Raw genomic sequence first — 20,943 nt, forward strand, 5'->3', positions numbered from 1 at the left:
CATAATAAGCATCTTTCTTATCTTTTGGTAGATATGATTACATAGACTCTAAAAATGTGTTCTTATCTTTTTTAAACAAGAAAGAAAGTTAGCAAATACCTAGCTAAACAAAATATCCTTACAATAATTATATGCTAATAAAATATAACCTCTTGAATTGCGGGTACATATAAATATAATTTATATCGAGCGTTTTTTTTTTTTTTTTTTTTTTTTTGGACTCATTCACCTTCTATTAAAAAAATTCAAGAACTCAATAAGAGAAAACGTAAGGTTGTATTTTTTATTTTGTCAAATGTTGTACGCGTCTGTGAGGGCGATGTCTGACCAACGCTGCCTATTTCACATGTATATCTTATAGCTGTGGACAAAAGCATCTAGGAAAAGAGTATCGATTGCCTACCTTCGAATTATATATTCGATTTTCACAACTTCCAAACTTTTGCTGTTGTTCATTTTCCATGTGCGGAAATAGGCCAAGCTCAAAGTGTGCCTTGGAGGAGCGTATGTAGGCTGTCAATTATGGCGTTAGAAGCAGCTCTCTTCGTTATTTTTGGTCTGGCAGTGGCTTCAGTTTTGACAATTGCGATCTCTGTTAGGAGTCGAATCAAAAGCGCAAAGCCACCGCATCCTCCATCGTGGCCAATACTTGGGCATGTTCCCCTGCTAATTAGTAGAAGCAAACAACCCTTTCACAGACTTCTATCGTCTCTCTCACAAATATATGGCCCCATCATGCACCTCCAACTTGGGGTACGCCCTGTTTTGGTCATCAACTCTTCAGATCTCGCAAAAGAATGCTTTACAACAAATGACAAGGCCTTTGCTTCGCGCCCGCATATGTCTGTAGGAAAGCATATTGGGTATGATTTCAAAGCCTTCGGTTTCGCTCCTTATGGCTCCTACTGGCGAGACATCAGAAAACTCTGCAGACTCCAGCTCTTTTCGTCTCGTAGAATCGAATCCTTCAGTCACGTTCGTAGAGAGGAGAATTCCACTCTCATCCGTTCGCTGTTCAAGAGTTGGGAACAGCAGATCAATCCAGTGAAAATCAAGGCGGGGCTCTCTGATCTGCAATATAATGTCATAGTCAGAATAGTTGCCATCAAGGGACTCTCGCCGGATCTCAGTCCCGAAGATTTACAAGAAGCGCAAAACTTTAAGATGCTGATGGAAGAATTTATCTCGTTAACTGGATCATTTGATATGGCTCATTACCTGCCTTTTCTCAAGTGGGTCGATTGACATAGAACAGAGCTCGCTGTGAAGAATCTAAAGAGGAAAATAGATGTGGCCATGCAGAAAGTGATCGACGATCACCGAGAGAAGAGAAGTGAGAAGGATCGAGACTTGGTTGATGTTCTCATCTCTGCAACAGACAACCAGGAAATTCAGTCCGACTGTAACGACGATGTGGTTAAAGCCAATGCCATAGTATGTTCTCTAATCACTTTCTCTTAAATCAGATCGTTTGTGAAATCTTGTTTACCATAGTTAGATTTCAAATATTTAATGTCTGTTGGACTTGCAGAGCTTGATTTCTGCAACTGGATCGGTGTCTGCGACAGTTGAATGGGCACTATCAGCTCTAATACAGCACCCGCTTACATTGAGTAAGGTTCAGCAGGAGCTGGACATACATGTTGGACGGGAGCGAATAATGGAGGAATCAGACATGCACAAGCTGAAATATTTGCAGGCAGTTGTCAAAGAAACTGTGAGGCTTTATCCACCGGGACCTGTTTTCAGCCCTCACGAATCTACCGAGGACTGCACTGTTGGAGGATATCATATTCCTGCTGGAACACAACTGTTGGTGAATGCGCGGGCAATTCAGCGGGACGGGGCTGTGTGGGGGCGTCCGGCGGAATTCGATCCAGAAAGATATCTCAATAGCAGCACGGAGATTGATATAAAAGCGCAGAACTTCGAATTGATTCCATTTGGTTCGGGGAGAAGAATGTGCCCGGCCATGCCTTTGGCTTTGATTATGGTCACGTATACATTGGGGCGGCTGCTTCAGAGCTTCGAATGGCCTGCTCCAAAGGACACCGAAATTGACATGACAGAGGGGATTGGGTTCACCATGTACAAGGCAATTCCACTGGAGGCCATTATTAAACCTCGCCTCCCCCTCCATCTCTACTGATAGGTCTGTGTACTCCGGAGAATAAAGAGTTTTAGTGAATGTTGGTGGATGTGGTCTAGAGAGGTTGGTAAAATATAAGCTTACATAAAGTGCGAACTGAAATAAAAGATTATATATTTTGTTGTGGGTTTCAGTCATATTTAAGTTTGTATAGGTTTATAGAATGTATGATTATTTTTACATTTGTGAACAGAAGAACAGCGTACGAGATTGTTTGGTCAAATGAAATATTACTGATAGGAGAAATTTGGTTATGAATTTATTTCACATGGTAGGTCAGCTAGTTGGTAAAGAGGGAAATAAAGAAGGAAAGGAAACTTGGTAAAGAAGGAAATAACGAAGGAACGGAAATAAAGAAGGAAATGTATAATTGGGCGTGCCTTTTTAGCCATTGGTCATTCTTATGGATTGTGTAAATCTAATAGCAAACATTAGTCATTAGCCTTTCAATTTTAAAGTTTTCTCTTTAAACAAGAGCTGCGCACACGGCTAGAGTCCCTGCCTAACATAGGAAGGGAAGTACAAGAGAGTTAATGTGTTTAGCTGAACAATGGACAACAGAGTTTCTAGAGATGTTTCTTAATCGCCATCATTTCTTTTCCTATTTACAAGACTCGTGTATCGAGTTATTTTCTTTCACCTATGTGCCCCATAAATTTTTTTCTTGTAAAAAAAAATCACTATTTCTCAGCAAGCCTGTATAGACCAATGGATACTGTGTTGCACTACATTTTTCTCTTTACCTTCAACCAATATTGTAGAGGAGCCGAAGGCTTCCTATAAAATCTACAATTTCAAGATTGCTTTATTAAATGCACTTGCACATTAAAACATATAATTTACAAATTTAATCGATACAATTTTTACTACTATAAACAATTTTGCCATAATTTATGTATATCTATTTTAACTCTAACTAAATCCATGAAAAATAGAATAACAATCTCATATCATAAGTCATGTATATCTACAGTGACAATAGACTTTTATGAAATCTGATTTAATGGGATAAACAATCTTGTATCTTACTACAATGACATTAGTACCAAATGCTTGTTTTCCTCTAAACTGGAAGTTAAGGACAAATCAGATTCTTTTTCCAGCAATGAATCCGCAAGCATCGTGTAAACTGGAATTATGGAAGAATCAGACTCTTTTTTCAGCAATGACTCTTGGTCCCATGATATTATTTAAGGCTAATGACTATTAGCTTACTCAAATAGTTTAGTAGTTGTTTAGTTTTCAGAAAATGTTCAATATAATGTAATTGGCATGCTTCTTAGCTTATTAAAACATACGAAATGTCATATAGTCTTGTTGACAAATATATTGGATTTTAATGGGTACTCCAAATTCCAAAAAAATAAGGAAAAGATTTCGGTTAAATGGCATAATTAAGAAATATTAAAATATATTAAAATTGGTTAAAAATTGCATCTACATGATGGACAAGTACGAGTTGATTACTAAAATTGAGCAAAATAATTGTATAAAACATGACATTTGTTGAGTGTGTGATAAGTGATCCAGAGGATACAAAATATACTATTAAAATTCACATAAATATGAAAACATCAATTAGTAAAGAAGAATATAAATAAAGATATTAAAAATAATAAATAATAGTAATTATGAACAATAAAAAATAAATGAACTAATTAATAAAATAAATTTTTGATAGATTATAATATAATGTGATAGCTACTATTTTATACTATATAAACTTAATTAAAAATGGCTTTAGCATTCATTTAATTGGTAGTAGCCAAAGGGTGCAACTATTAAGCCACTCAATGCTAGGTATTGGAAATGGAAGCATACAATCAATTGTAACCTTATGTGTTCTCATCGAATGAATATTCAATAAAACCATTCAAAATTACTTAACTTAGACCAGCAATAGGAAAGGATGTCTTTCTCTCTTTCCGGAGGAGAACAATGGTAAAATGATGTAGCAGACAACCCAAGCGTCCAAAAATAAAGTATTTTAGTGCTATAATTTAGCTATAGATTTTTGGGTATATATCTTTTGTCATCATGTTCAGCATAGACAAATACAACCACCCATAAAAAAATCAATGGAACTGCAAAATGAATTACCAGTAATCAGTGTTTTAACTGTCAAACCAACACACGTATTGATTCTATTCCAATATTATTTAGGGAATTCAGTCAGCAGTGAACATGAGAAGTTGTAAGTAGTGTCAAAACCCAATTAGATTGGATTACTTCCAACTAAAACAGATTCATGGAATATGAGGAAAAACATAAAGAAATACTATTCCTATTATCATATGAAGATCAGTTTTATAATTCCCAATTGGAAATTGATACATGATTTAAGCTCAATACAAATACAACAATCAATCATTCAAACAAGGATGATGTAGTTTTATATAGTGTGGAATCATCAAAACAATTTTTCAATATAGTGTTGAGGGTGTTAGTATCAATCAAGACAGTGATAGTTACTAAAATCAGACATAAATTCATGATTGGAAGAATGGATCCAATAAATATAGAAGATCACTCCATCTAGAATTACTTGATGACTGGAGACTTGGGATTTATTAAAATCTAGAAATTGAAAAATTCATCAAGGAGGAAATAAGGTTACTTCAATTGATAGGAATCATCATATGATTCTTATACATATAAAATTGACTTGAAAATATATCTGACAAAATTATTTTATGAATTTTTATTATTGCAGTTGGGACTTATCCAGTGCATTGAGGATTGATTTAAAAGAAAAGTGAACACGGTTTATCAAATTGGATACTATATCAAATCTTCAATAAACCAAAAGCTCCAAGAAACTATAAGTCATTTGATAGACATTTGTCACTTTTGTTAATTGAACTAGTAGACCCTCCTCATCATTGAGGAATGGGTCCTTCCAATACATTTTATCAAAAATTTTGTATGGTAATAGTACAGTTAGACACAAATATAGTTCTCATTAGTAAAAACATTGGACAATTACTTTGATCAATTTATCCTTTCAATTTCAATTTCAAATCCTAATCGCAAGGATGTGAAAAAGGACAATAAAATTACATTTTAAAGAGTTAAAATGTGCACCTAATTTAACATCAATGTCAAATAAAAGCATTTCATTTTGTAATTTTTTTAGACATGCATTAGTTCTGATCAAATTTTAAAAGATTAAAGGAACCCTAGAAGGGACATTACATGTTTCTCCATTTCCAATGGCTACGTTAACAATTTTGATATACATAAATATTCACATATAGGTATGAAAGAAATAATAACCTCACAATAATAGTAAAGCATCTAGATAGAAATGCAACATGAGCATATAATCAGAGGCAACCCTTAAATTGAGGAGAAAAATATAATAACAATGATCAAACGCATGTGCTAAATCAAGGTGCTTTAAAGTGTTCTTTTTCACTCTTAGTCTATCAAAGAGCATCTTCATGATATTTGTCAACTCTCTACACCCACAAACTAAGTCCATAGAAGAGGATTGATTATTACTAGTACTATAGGGACAACCATAATATGTTGATAGAAGGGAAATCCTTATAATCAAATTCAACCAAAAAGTGACAAGTATCAAATCACATACAGATTTCTAAATATAAAACTTTACTCAATTTATGCATGAATTTTATCCTTCTATCCGGGACACCGATGAAAAAAATTCTCAGTGAAAAAACAATTGCACAACCCTACTACAACAAACACTTCTGAAAATGACACGAAATAAAATGAATATCCCTGTAGATGTTAATTATATTTTCCCTCATGGTTGCTACATTCTATGTCTATGCAACATGTGGAAGGATAGCAAAGGCATGTGGAGGATACCAAAGGCATGTGGATTGTTAAGGAATTGTCATGGTATGTAGTGGAATATTTATCCAGTGCCAAATGTCAATGTTTTCAGTAGTCCTATTTTTTTCTTAATTTTCTCACTAAAAATAGAAACGATTGCTGCAAAAAAGCTCGCAACCAATAGGAAAAAAGAAAAAAAGAAAGAAAGAATTTTTTTTAATAAGAAAATTAGCCTAAACTATAGGAGAAGTATTTATTTTTGTCATCTCTTGGAGCTGAGTTAATATCAAAAAGGCATACTAAAACTTTAGTCTCCGTCTTTAGGGAAGGGACTAATAAGTTTTTAAATGTTGTTTTTTCTATCTATTATCTCTAAGTTCTATGTAAATATTTTCAAGATAAAAGCTCTAAGAACAAGTGGATGAAGTTTATGTTGTGTATCATGGGTTGAGTTATGTTTCACACATGGATATAGTAGGATCATTATGTAGGGGGTGCTAGGAATTGCATCATGATGTTGACATGCAAGTGTACCCTAGGTTAGAAAACAACTAATGTCATCGATAAAAATATTTTTTCTTGACACATTAAAGGTTTTCAAATTCCAACACACCTATAGGGTGGGAAACAAAATTGTATATAGGTTGGCGATGGGTCACTTCACCAAAATCATCATAACTAGCATGGCATTTAAGATCTTCCCAAGATGGGTTGTATGGATACTGCAAAGGATATAGCAAAAACTGGGCAATAATGATATTGTAAGTTAAGTTTTATGATGATATGAAAGGTTGTGTACTTTCCTTGGGGCTTGCATTTTTGGTTTTCACCCCTGTCCTTTCTTAGGTTTTCCTACTTGTGCTGAGTTTATTCTTGTCATCACAAATTATATATCTACAACATTGGTGATTACCTAAATCAAATCAAGATTAACTCTTGTGAGGTGTTCAAGAATAACTTGGTTGATTGGGACATCATCCAAATGGACCATATTGACGACTATAGAGATGGAAGAAGGGTTACAACCCTAGCATATCAAAAAAAATTCCAATGATGTGGGATGATGAAATTTTTATCATTCAGAGTCTGATTTTTGTGGTTTTTATACAAATTACTATTACAATTATAGGCCTTCTTTCTCCGGGAAAAGAGACACCCCAAAATTTCAATGGGTATTACAAGCCACACATAAAATGGCTCCTCGTATCTTGGGAGCATGTGTGTCAAGGTTGAAAATTGGTTTCAATAGGTTAAAGCTTCTTGGAGAATGGATGAATTTTATTATCATTCTCATCAATTTCATTATGTTGGAAGGTAGATTCAAAATATTTTTATTTCAAGGAGAACTTTGTCAATTGAACTCAAGGAGGCTGAATTTAAGATTTAATAAAAAATAATTATTAAAGTATAAAAATATAAGTTATAACTAATAATATTTTATTATATATATTTTTAAGTAAAGATAAATAAATAAATGAGATCATATTATATTTTTTGTAATAATAGACTATCATATAAGATAACTAAATACATCAAACACTAAATTCTTATAGCATACTATTATATATATATATATATATATATATATATATATTTGTGTGTGTGAAAAATAAAAAATTAAATATTATTATAGAATGATAAAATATAAAATAATCATAGTATATAAAGTGAAGTATATATTAAATAATGATATAATAATGATATTGATGTTAAGAAATAAAATAATTAATTTAATGAAAAGATACACCTTTTCTCATATCAAGGTATAAAAGAAACATTAACTCACTCAAATAAATTATTAAGGTTCCTAATAGAACCATTACAAATGGTATCCAAGCATAATCTTCTCATCCTATAGATGACAATGCAAAAAAATCAGTGGTGAGTAATCAAAAATATGAAAGACCAAAAAGAAAACATTCAGAGATATATGGTAATAGTAGAAATTATAAAAAAAGAGTGATCAATATAGGTTTCAATATACATGGTTAAACTAAAGGTAAGAAGTCTTGTGAATGGTGTAATTCTTCAAGTAATCATCTAAGCCACAACGCTTCTTGAAATACCTTTGATGAGCCAACATATTCAAATTATGTAGATGAAAGTGACATCATTGATTGCTTCTTTTTGTTCCATGAAAGTGGTCCTAATCCAAGATGGAAGATATATCCTGAAGTTGATTTTCTATCATAAATGTCACTTGCATAATCAGAATTTGTATATCCAAGTAGAGTAGGCTCTCCTTTGTATTTGTATTCAATGCCAAGTTGATAAGTGCACTAAGTTAGATTTTTAATTATTGAAAGTAGTTTCCATTATAGTTGCAGCATCATCGAGGGTCATACCCTAATTAGAAACATAGATACATTCAGACAGCATATGAAGATAGTCATTAATCAATATTGTCTTTCAACTTAGTATAAAGGATAAGTAGCATTTAGTATACTACATTGGTATGCATTAATACATTATAAAATTAATTATATAAATATTAGATTAAAATAAAGGAAGATCTCAAGTAAATTCAGTACCAAAAGGTTATAGGTTGCAATTTCAAGGAACAAACAAATTTGAAATTATAAAGAAGGGCTTCAAAAGGGAAAATTATTTAAACTTTTTGTACTTAAATTCATGATGGATAGGGAGTGTGCATAGGAGAGTAGTAAATTAGACAAGTTAGGGAAAGAGAATCCCAATATGGATAAAGATATGAGGGAGTACCAAGCTAACTATGTCCAAACTTGAGCAGCAATAAATCTACCATCTACTACTTCAAATTAAGCACATACTGAGTGGGTAGGGAGTGTGCACAAGGGGAGGAGTAAATCGGGCATGCTGGAGCAAGAGAATCCCAATATAGATAAAGATTTGAGGAAGCCCCAAGTTGAGTGTGTTCAACCTCGACCAACAGTCAATCCACCATCCACAATTAAATTAGGCACGTGAGAGGAAGTTTGCTATGAGGTGAGAACTACTAGTGAATCTTATTGTAGTACTAACTAAAGGAAATTTTCTAAAAGATACATATTCAAGAATTATTTATTTTCAAACAAGGAGAAGGATAACAACACTCACTATTAAAGTTGCTTAAATATTTTCTTAACCTTCTTATTTTAAATTGTATAATGGAATCGAACAAAGTTTTAACATGTATACTTTTTCTACATCGTGTCTTCATGCACTATTGTGTTTTCTTTGTATCTTCATGCATTTGTGTGTCTACCTCATGTTTGCATTATGTCTTCATGCACTAATGTGTCTACTTTATGTCTTCATTCATATGTTCTTGCATAGGCTATAGTATACTAACATGTGTACTTTTGCAAGTGTTTAACATATATGTAGAGAAGAGAATGACTCTAAGCTATGAATTAATGTGTCTATTTTATGTCTTTATTCATATGTTCTTGAATAGGTTATTGTATACTACCATGTGTACTTTTGCAACTGTTTGATGTATATGCATAGAAGAGAATGAATCCAAGCTATAAATAAATTAAATCAATTTCTTGAGGAGAAGCAAATTCGAGACAGGAGGATTGTGATATCCCTAGAAAATTAAGATTTACTAATAACTAATAATTAAAGTATTAAAATATAAGTTATAAATAGTAATGTTTTAATATATAATTTTAAGTAAAGATAAATAAATAAATGAGATCATAATATTCTATAATAATAAACTATCATTAAAACTAAAAATATATAGCATACTAAATACATCAAACACTAAAATTGTTATAGCATACATACATACATACATACATACATACATACATATATATATATATATATAGACATATATAGATATATACATATGTATGTATGTATGTATGTATGTGTGTGTGTATACATACATACATACATACATACATATATATATATATATATACATATATATACATACATAAATACATATATATACATACATAAATACATACATACATACATACATACATATATACACACACACACACACAAATATATATATATGTATATATATATACATATATATATACATATGTATATATATATATACATATGTATATATATATATACATATATACATATATATATATATAGATATGTATATATATGTATATGTATATATATATATATATATATATGTATATGTATATGTATATGTATATGTATATGTAATATTAAAAATAATAAATTAAATATTATTATCAAATGATAAAATATAAAATAATCATAGTATATAAAGTGAAGTATATATTAAATATTAATATTAAATAATGATATTGATGTTAAGAAATAAAACAATTAATTTAACAAAAAGACATATCTTTTCTCATATCAAGGTATAAAAGAAACATTAACTTGCACAAAATGGGATATGGAGAAGATGAGACAATGATTTGGTCTACAAATGGAATTGGATATGAGGAATTAAAATAATTTATGAAGGTTCCTAATAGGAACATTACAAAGAGATCAAGTAGACACAACGACATAATGATTTGTTAAGTAGGGAAACTCTTGATCAAAGGTACAATAAGTACATTAGTCCCTATTAGGAGACTTTCAACCCTTTTCATAAGGTTCTATCTCTTTCAGGAGCCATAAGGAATATAATTGAACCCAATATCAAAATTACTTCAACAATTGGTTAAAAATTGCATCTACATGAATTTATTTCACATGTTAGATCAGCTAGTTGCTAAAGAAGGAAATGTATAATTGGGCCCTCCTTTTTGAGCCATTGGCTATTCTTATGGGTTGTGGAAATTTAATAGCAAACTTTAGTCATTCTTTTTTTAAAGCTTTCTTTTTTGTTTAATAATATTTTAATTATTTTTTGGCTATCTATTATTCGTAAGTTCTATGTAAATGTTGCCTATGTAAAAACTCTCACAGAATTAAATCTTCAAATAGTAGATCATTAACATAATAGATTGTGGTTCCCCCCTAATTGAAGCTTTGTCAAATTAAATTTTGATAACACTTTTTTTCATAATCTAGGTTAGACATGAAGGGTGGTCTCATAAGAGACATGTTGGGCACCATGTTGATTTTCTTATCTATATGCCTTGGCTCATATAAAGAACATGTGGATTAAGTTTATGATGTGTATCATGGGGTCAAGTTGGGTTTCATGCATGAATATAGTAGGATCATTATGCAGCATGGTGCTAGGAATAACATCATGATGTTGACATGAAAGTGTACCTTGGATTGGGAAACAACTAATTTCATTGATAAAAACAAAATTTTCTTGACACATTGTAGGTTTCCAAATACCAAAACACCTATAGATTCAAAAATAACATTGTTGATAGGATGGCACTGATGGGTCACTTTATCAAAACCATCATAACCTAGCATTACATTTAAGTTCTTCCCAAAATGATTTGTATGGAGAACATAAAGGATGTTACAAAAGTTGGGCAATAATGATATTGTTATAAAAAAAATTGTGTAACTGGATAGTGAAGTGTGGAGGATAAGATAGTAATCCTCTTAAGGTTAGGGTGACAAAAGGGGAACCCTCGTATATAGGCTAGGAGAGAACCATGGGTGAGTCTTTAGTGAAGAAAATGGCTAAGAAGAAATCTAGTTTACTTCAAGTTTCTATAGACTACTACAGTTATAGGCCTTCTTTCTCTAGGAAAAGATATGCTCCAAAATTCCAATGGGCATTAGAAGCCACACATAAAATGGTTCCTCACATCTTTGAATCATTTGTGTCAAGGTTGAAATTTGATTTCAATAGATTAAAACTTCTTGGAGAATGGATGGATTTTATTCACATTCTCATTAGGTTCATTATTTGGAAGGTATATTCGAAATAGTTTTATTTCAAAGAGAATGTTGTCAAAAAAAAGTAAAGGAGGCTAAATTAGTTGTGTGGAAAATAAACTTAAATCCAACTTCAAATACCAAAATGGTAAGAAATGCAAAGAGATAAAATATACACAATGATATAATGATTTTTTAAGTAGCGACACCCTTGGGTCAGTGCAAGAAGTTGGGTCTCACTTTTGGCCAAAAGGTGGAAGTGTTTTTCCTATGTTTGAAATATATTATCAACTGATGTCAAAATTTGAGCCATTTAGAGATTAAATATAAAAACACTTCACAAATAAAAATTGTAGTGCTTAGGATCTTCTTTTTGAATATGTAATTTATTTGTATACCCATATGATATATATATTTTTTGGTATGGATCTTTAAAAACCACTTTTTCAAAATGCCTATTTCAAGACAATACAACACTCGTGTATGAACACCATAATTTGACATTACTAAATAAAGGAGTTGTCTCATAAGAGACATGTTGGGCACTATGTTGATTTTCTTATCTATAGGGCTTGGCTCATATAAAGAACACATGGATTAAGTTTGTGATGTGTATCATGGGGTTGAGTTGGGTTTCATGCATGGATATAGTAGGATCATTATGTAGGGTGGTGCTAGGAATAACATCATAATGTTGACATGAAAGTGTACCCTAGGTTGGGAAACAACTAATGTCCTCAATAAAAACAAAAAAATTCTTGGTAATTTGTAGGTTTCCAAATACCAACACGCCTATAGGGTCAAAAACAACATTGTTGATAGGTTGGCATTCATGGGTCACTTCACCAAAACCATCATAACCTAGCGTTACATTTAAGTTCTTCCCAATATGAGTTGTATGGAGAACACAAATGATGTTACAAAGTTGGGAAATAATGATATTGTTATAAAAACATTGGTGTAACTGGATAGTGAAGTGTGGAGGATAAGATAGTAATCCTCTTAAGGTTAGGGTGACAAAGGGGGAACCCTAGTAGGCTACAAGAGAAGCCTAGGTTAGTCCTTAGTGAAGAAAATGGCTAAGAAGCAATCTAGTATACATCAAGCTTCCACAAACTATTGCGGTTATAGGCCTTCTTTCTCCAGGAAAAGATCTACTCCAAAATTCCAATGGGCATTACAAGCCACACATAAAATGGTTCCTTACATCTTTGAATCATCTATGAAAAGGTTGAAAATTGATTTCAATAGATTAAACCTTCTTGGAGAATGGATGGATTTTATTGACATTCTCATCAAGTTCATTATGTTGGAAGGTATATTCAAAATAGTTTTATTTCAAAGAGAACATTGTAAAAAAAAAGTGGAAGGTGAATTAGTTGTGTGGAAAATAAACTTAAATCCAACTTCAAATACCAAAATGATAAGAAATGCAAAGAGATAAAGTATACACAATGATATAATGATTTGTTAAGTAGGAAAAACCTTGGGTTAGTGCAAGAAGTTGGGTCTCACTTTTGTCCAAAAAAGTGGAAGTGTTTTTCCTATTTTTGAAATATATTGCCAATTGATGCCAAAATTTGAGTCATTTAGATATTAAATATTTAAATACTTTAGAAATAAAAATTGTAGGGATTGGGATCTTCTTTTTGAATATGTAGAAAAAGTATACTTGTTAGAACTTTGTTAGATTCCATTATACAATTTAAAATAAAAAAAGGTTACGAAAATATTTAACCAACTTTAATAGTGAGTGTTGTGATCCTTCTCCTTGTTTGAAAATCAATAATTCTTGAATATGTATCTTTTAGAAAATTTCCTTTAGTTAGTACTACAATAAGATTCCCTAGTAGTTCTCACCTCATTGCAAACTTCCTCTCACGTGCCTAATTTAGTAGTGGATGGTGGATTGACTACTACTCGAGGTTGAACACACTTAGCTTGGGGCTCCCTCAAATATTTATCTATATTGGGATTCTCTTGCTCCAATATGACTAATTTACTCCTCCACTTGTGCACACTCCCTACCCACTCAGTATGTGCTTAATTTCAAATAGTAGATGGTAGATTTACTGCTGATCGAGTTTCGACACACTCAGCTTGGTACTCCCTTAGATCTTTATCCATATTGGGATTCTCTTGTCCTAACGCGTCCGATTTACTGCTCCCTGTGCACACTCCCTATCCATATTGAATTTAAGTACAAAGATTTTAAATAATTTTCCCTTCTGAAACCCTTCTTTATAATTTCAAATTTGTTTGTTCTTTGAAATCGTAGCTTATAACCTTTTGGTACTAAATCTACTTGAGGGTATACTAAATGCTACAAGTATCTATGTTTCTAATGAGGGTATGACCCTCGATGATTCTGCAACTATAATGCAAACTACTTTCAATAATTACACATCTAACTTAGATGGTACTGCACAATACAACTAAATCAAACATTGCTCCCTTTCTTGGCTCCTTATCTCTCTGTTGGTTCTTCAATGTTGTTTAATGCTGATGTGATGTATTGTTATATTTGTCTAATTAATGAATCCATTACATGACAAACTCCCATAAGAAAATAAGAAATCTTCCATACATTTTTCCTTATCTTATTAAAATGTTTGCTAGCGTTGTGATTGTCTAATGTCCAAGGAGGTTCCCGTTAATTGAAAGATCTAATATAAAGAATTGTTAGATCATAAAGTTGTCTCCCAGACATATGCTTGGCTCCTTGTTTTTAGTCATGTCCTTTTTTTTCGAGGTGGTAATTCCTATATAAATATTTGACAGAAATTGTAAATGCTACATTTTTCCTCATTGTATCAAATATGCTGGCTAGATATATAAGTTGGTTATCTACAATATGCAGTTTGACAGAGCCCATTATTTTTTATACTTTTCCCAATCTAACCCTTATTTCTCTCTCCATTCTTCCCTCTTGATTTGATATAAGATGTGCTAATATGCATAAGGCATGCTTAATGTATTCTCCAATATTAGATAATTCTTATTCCCATAATGACAACATATATATGACATGTTCAATATGCTATATGGTTATTATGATCACAAAGAGATCATAATCGTCTACAAGTTCGATTCATGAGTAATTCTCTTTTATCAATCCATATCACATGTTTCTTAGTCCACAGCTATAAGTGTGGCATTTCCTTACTTGTTGTTGACTCATAATGCTTCTCCAGATTACATCTATTATGGATGAGAGATACTTATGCTCTTATTAATGTATTTGAATATGTTACTGTGCTTTTTGTATGCAGACAATTACTCGGCAAGCTTCATTATGACTTGATCTTTAATGCATTTATGTAGAATCCATTGTCAAACACGAATTTTATCAATCTATCTTTGTCTATCCATGAATGGCTATGCTTTCTTTCTAATTCGTTGTTTGATGTGAACTCTTGAGCTTGTGCCTGCATTTGTTGCCTCTGATCTATCTTCCCTCGCTTTTCTTGTTTGCTCCTTCAATGCATATTCCTCTATGTATATCTACTTAGTGATATCAATTTTCTTAATTATTATATATCATTGTAGCCTTTTATTTATATCCATGTCCACTCTTTCTGGTTGGAATTCTTTTCATCACTTTTTATTCTCCGTTATGCCTATTTGATGATTCTTGTCATCAAAACTCTATATTAAGTCATTGCTTCACTAATGTTAATAGGCATTCTACAAGGGCAGAATGGGTGGAGTGGGATGGTGTGAGTGTGTTAATGTTAACTTTTATTCTTCTAAATTAAATTTGACAATCATCTACATGTCAAAAGTTTAAATATTATTATAAATACAATATACTTTTAAAAATAATTTAATAAATACCACAATAAATATTTATTTAAATTATAATATTTGGAGATATAAATCATCTATTTTTTTAGAAATTAAAATAAAGATTTTAAGTTAGTAAAAATCTAAATAAATGAAGATAAAATAAATATAAATAATTTTAGTTAATTAATTATATTATAATTATTTTGTTGTGGATATATATGGGCATTTCTTTAGATATATTTATTTAAGATATCTATATGGTGATATTGCAGAGTCAAGTATTTATTAAATGTCTATGGTCACTATTTGTTTTGTTTTCAATATATTTTTTATTTCACAGATTATATTCTATTATAATAATGTTTACCCATAGTGGCTGTAGATGGACATTTAATACATATTCCAGAAAACTCTTGAATAGTCCATAGAAACCTCTAGAGTTCCTCTAGTATAATTTATTGTAGAAAATTCTAGAGGTTGCACAAATCTTATAAATACATCAGCCTCCTTTCACAAAATGTGTGTGAAACAAATTACAAAACTCTACTAAATAAATTTGTATATTTCAGTGTGTATTTCTGAACTATTCAATTTGATTTTTAATGCTATGTGATGCTATGTTTTGTCTTGTTTCTCTGCCATATTCTGATTAATTTCACTCTATTGCTTATTTCAATATGTATCAGAGCACTTTCAATTTTTGGGCTATGAATATATGTTATTTTTTGTATGAATATGTATACTTGTAGGCTATAATCTGGGAGTGAGTAGCATTAGCATTGCTTCTTTTGGGAAAAAACATAATATTGCAATAACAGAAATACATTTTTTTAACAGTTTGGTGAGAAAATTTCAATCTCAATATTGGTATTAATTTTTTTTTGAAATCTCTTACATTCTCATCCAAAAAGGAGAGAATTTGACAATGGAATCACTTGGTGTTACTTTTCCCACCGTTAAATTAAATAGAAAAATTATTATGATTGTATATCTCAAATTGAAATCACTCTAGATGTTCAAAATTGTTATGAAATTGTGTCTAGTACTGAACAAAGGCCTACAAATCTAGGAAATGATCAAGATAATTGGGATAGAAGGGACATGAAGGTAGCAACACTAATCGAGCTTACACTTTTAGAAGAGGTTTTTCCAAAAGTTTGTCATGAGAGAAGCGAAACTAATGTATGAGAAATTTTTGAGGATATATATTAAAATTTAGGTGATGTGTGGATTTTATCTCTCATTACTAAGTTATATAATATGAAATTATCAAGCTCACAAGAGATAGTCCTAGATTTAATAAAATTAAAGGAAAAGAAAAATGAGTTTGCTTCTCTTGGGAAAGATAAAAATACTTCTAAATATTCATGTTACCATCAAATATTTTGGTAACATCCTATTGTAAACCAATGATTAGTTCTTTAAGAGGGGATCTCAAAGTGATAGCTTGTTAGCTCTCAACTTCCTTAGTAGGTGCTCACACAACTTTTATTTTCCTTTCAATAGTAGATCCTTGTTGTTCTGGTGGATGGGTGCCCATCTGATTGTTCTATTCTTGCAGCTTTTCATCTTTTCTTCCTCTTTTGTTTCCTCTTGTTTTTCTATCTTCTTCAAGGAGATAGTGCTAGATGTGACTTCATCTATTATGTTTGACCAGTTAGTAGTATAGTCAAACTCTATGCTCACAAGAGTAGGTACCAAAGATAGTTTTATAGGTGCTATCTGACTCCATGTAACTATAGAGTTTGATTTTCTCTTTTGGTCCTCTTCTTCTTCAAAACTATTGTAAACTTCAATATGAATTCTTTCCAAATTACCAACTTCATTATCCTTTAGTCCTATAAAGGGGTCAACTTGACCACTAGCAAAGGGGATTTCACTAGTATCAATAGTGATTGTGGCTCCCCTATCATCATGGTGTCATCTTTTACTTTTGGTGCATTCATGATAGTATCATCCTTCTCTTCCTCTAGTATTTCTAGTGGCATACCCTTTGTCATAAATTTTCCATTACCTCTTCTATCTCCTTGATTACTTCACTATATACACCTCCCATTAACAATATTGATCTATTTTTATTTCTCAGCAATGGTACAATCTTGTTTAATGTGGCTTACATTTCTTCACAACTCTAAATATCATAGAGCTTCCTGACTACCTACTTTATTATTCCTTGTTCTCTTCCTTTCTCTAGGCTTCTTCTCAAAAAATCTATTGTATAGGTCCTCTGGAATGTTTCAATGTATATGTACACAAATAATTACTTGAAGTCTATCATATATCTAATGATTGCATTCTCCAATTGCCTCTTCTGCATAGGATCATATAGATCATAATACTTGTTTAGCTCACTCAGATTACCATCATTGATTATCATTTGGTCTATTCTACCAATTTCTAGTTTTTTAACTTTTCTTTTCTTCACACTACCCTCTATTTTTTGCTGTTGTGGTTGTGATTCAGGTGGGGTATTTTCCCTCTCATTCTCTTAGGTGTTTTATCTTTTTCCTTTTCCTCAACTATATTTCTTCCAACATAAGTCATAATGAATTTTGGTTTCTTTCTTGGTCCTAGACTAGAAGCTATGTCCTAAATCCTTTTTGATCCCTTGGGGGTAATTTCCTCTTTTTCTTTCTCATTTTCTTGCTTGTTTGGTCCATGATTTTTGATGGTGAGGTCCTTATAGACCTTCTTGAAATTGAGGGTATACTAATGGCATTTATTATTATCACATCTTCTTCTTTCTTAGCTAGTGGTACTTCTTCAACATATGGTTCTATACTGATAGGTGTTCAGGGATAGGTGTTGTTGATGGAGGAATACAAGGTGCAATAGCAATATGTTACTTTGGCCTACCACCTTCATCTATACAAGTGAAAGATAGACTAAATAAAATGCAAGCTAACAAAAAGAGTTACAAAGCCTCCTACTTAAGCCATGTTATCTAAACTAGAGCATAAAGAAAAATAAGCTACATGTAAGTAAGACATGATTTATGTATGAGAATGAAAATGCAAGAATGCTCCAAGTTCTTCAAAGATCCAAAGTCACCAAAAAAACCTACAACATAAAGGTTGATGCAGCAAGTTGTGGTGCCAAAAAAATGACACAATTTTTTTTTAGAACTCTAAAAGTATGCACGCACCAAGGCTTGGGCTTCACAAGCCAAAGCACATGTGTCCTTTTTAAAATTACAAGTTTTTATATATGGGCTACAAACCTGTGACCCATTCCATTTTATTTCATTTCTTTTTGCCACTGCCTTCTTTCTTCTCAACAATGCACATGCGATTTGTAAAACTTGAAAAATTTTCTCACTCACCTCGTCAAAATGCCTCCTCGTCACTAGAGATCAAGATCGGGATCAAGTAGTATGTTTTCTACTCTTGTTTTTACATTGTTTTATAGGTATTTACATTGTTTTGTAGGTTTTTTCAGTTTTGGTTTAAAATTGTTGATTTATTAACCATGCAATTGGTTTCTTATCAGGAAATGTGAATAATCAACTGCAAAATCCCTAGCCTGATCAATAAAATCAAAATGAAAACCCTCCACTAGATCCATATCAAAACCCTCCACAAGATGAAACTCAAAACCCTCCACAAGAAGAGCAAAAAATTCCACAACCTCCACCAATTGAAAGACCTCCTCCTAGCACCCAAGACAACATAATAAATGAAATAGAAAGAGGTAAAAATTAATTAGAAGCAATTTGGTAGGTTAAAAGCTTGTAGAAAAACCAATCCAATGAGAGCACAATTGGCATCCTCCCTTGAGTCCATTATGAGCCATGTAGCTTATGTTAGTGGCTAGTTGGATATTTGGCATGTTAAGAGAGAAGAAAAAAGAAGATATTATGCAAACATATTATCCTATAAATATGTAAGAAAAAAGACATAGAAAAAGATAGCATTTGTGCATTGTTTAAAAATCCTAAAGAATAAGACACTATTAAAAGTACAACTAAAAGGTTCCCCATCCATTGGTGCATACATGATGATATTAGAAATAAATTTTGGGATAGATGGTGGATGGTCTTTGATGCCCCTCCTTGCAATAATCATGAGGTTCTAATGTATTTCTTAAAGAAGATATATTTTGAAATTGTCCTTGGGGAGATACCCAATTATTTTGATATGTTAGAATCTCAAGGTAGAGGTGGGGGGTCATCATTTGAGAGGCTGGGGGCATGTCGTGACCCTAATGTAGTTAGGGTACCTATTGTTAAGCCACATGGTAAGCATGTGATTATTCCTTCAATTATGAAGGAACATGTAGAGGCCAATACTCTAGGGACTATCAATGCTTTGACATAGACCCTCATTCATTGTGCTAGTCCATTAATTGAGGAGGAGCCTTCTTTGCATCATGGTCACATGTGCACATCATGTGGATCCTTATGCACATTTAGAAGTCATGTTGGAGACACTGTGGATGATGGGCTAGTCATTGATGAGTTCTTGAGTGACACATTTGGTATTGATACACAGGTAAATTACAATTATATTAATAAACTAATTTGATCATATTTCATATGTACAATGAATGACTAATTAATTAGCATGTCTTTACATTGTTCAAAATTTAGGGTAAGAGTGTTGATGGCCCTAGTATAGATTCCCCAACCCCATTTTACATCATGTTGACAAGTTGAGAGGTATGTATTGATTTAATCATTTACATTAATACATATATTTTTTTAGTAATCATATGAAAGATTGAAAAAAAAAAGTTTATGCATTAGTTCTCTATTGGACCATCGACATTCACAAGGGACTTTGAGCCTAGGCATGATACGAGCTTCATAGAGGTACTTTTGTTTCATGTTAATTTAATTCATTTGATTATATTTGTTTCATGTTTCATTTTACATGTAAATTGTATTATATGACATGCAGTTGTTGATGTCCAAGATTCCTCCTCATCTTTGCCAGTACATCAATCATGGAGTTGCTGCTGTGATGGCTAGTTCAGAGCCATTGACCAAGGTATGAAATAGTTTTCTTAGTTTTAGTTGTTATTTATAATAGTTAGTATTGAAATTTCAAATTTTATTTATAAGTGATTATATTGATTGAATTGGTGTAGGGCCTTATTACACTTGATTGTCGGCGAGCCTTTGAGATGGATGTATAAAGTGACTATTTGATGACGATAAGAAAATAATTGATTTTGTGTATATATATATTTGATTTCAATTTATAATAATTTTATATTCATATCTAATTTATTTGTATCAGCTCCAGTTAGAGGGGAACCTAAACAAGAGGATGAACAAGCATGTAAGGAAGACCCCATCATCCCCATGATCTCCCTCCACACAATGATCAAAGACCTCTAGGGATTTGTTTCCTTCCCCTCATAGGAAGGAGAAGATATAGGGATAGACAAACATGTATAGGCATTAGTGGAAATATATCTTGGATTTTATGTTAGTG

General features: G+C 31.9%; 1 pseudogene across 1 annotated transcript; it reads left to right on the plus strand.

The window, feature by feature from the left end:
• Positions 1 to 507: 507 nt before the first annotated feature.
• LOC149560395 (demethylepipodophyllotoxin synthase-like) lies at positions 508 to 2,286 on the plus strand (annotated as a pseudogene). Its single transcript, XR_016363681.1, has 2 exons — positions 508 to 1,434; positions 1,532 to 2,286. The product of XR_016363681.1 is annotated as a demethylepipodophyllotoxin synthase-like (transcript).
• The last annotated feature ends 18,657 nt before the right edge of the window (positions 2,287 to 20,943 follow it).

Source organism: Cupressus sempervirens, chromosome 4, assembly GCF_028749045.1.
Source record: "Cupressus sempervirens isolate cs-2001-9-10 chromosome 4, ASM2874904v1, whole genome shotgun sequence".
In the NCBI taxonomy this organism is placed as follows: Eukaryota; Viridiplantae; Streptophyta; class Pinopsida; order Cupressales; family Cupressaceae; genus Cupressus; species Cupressus sempervirens.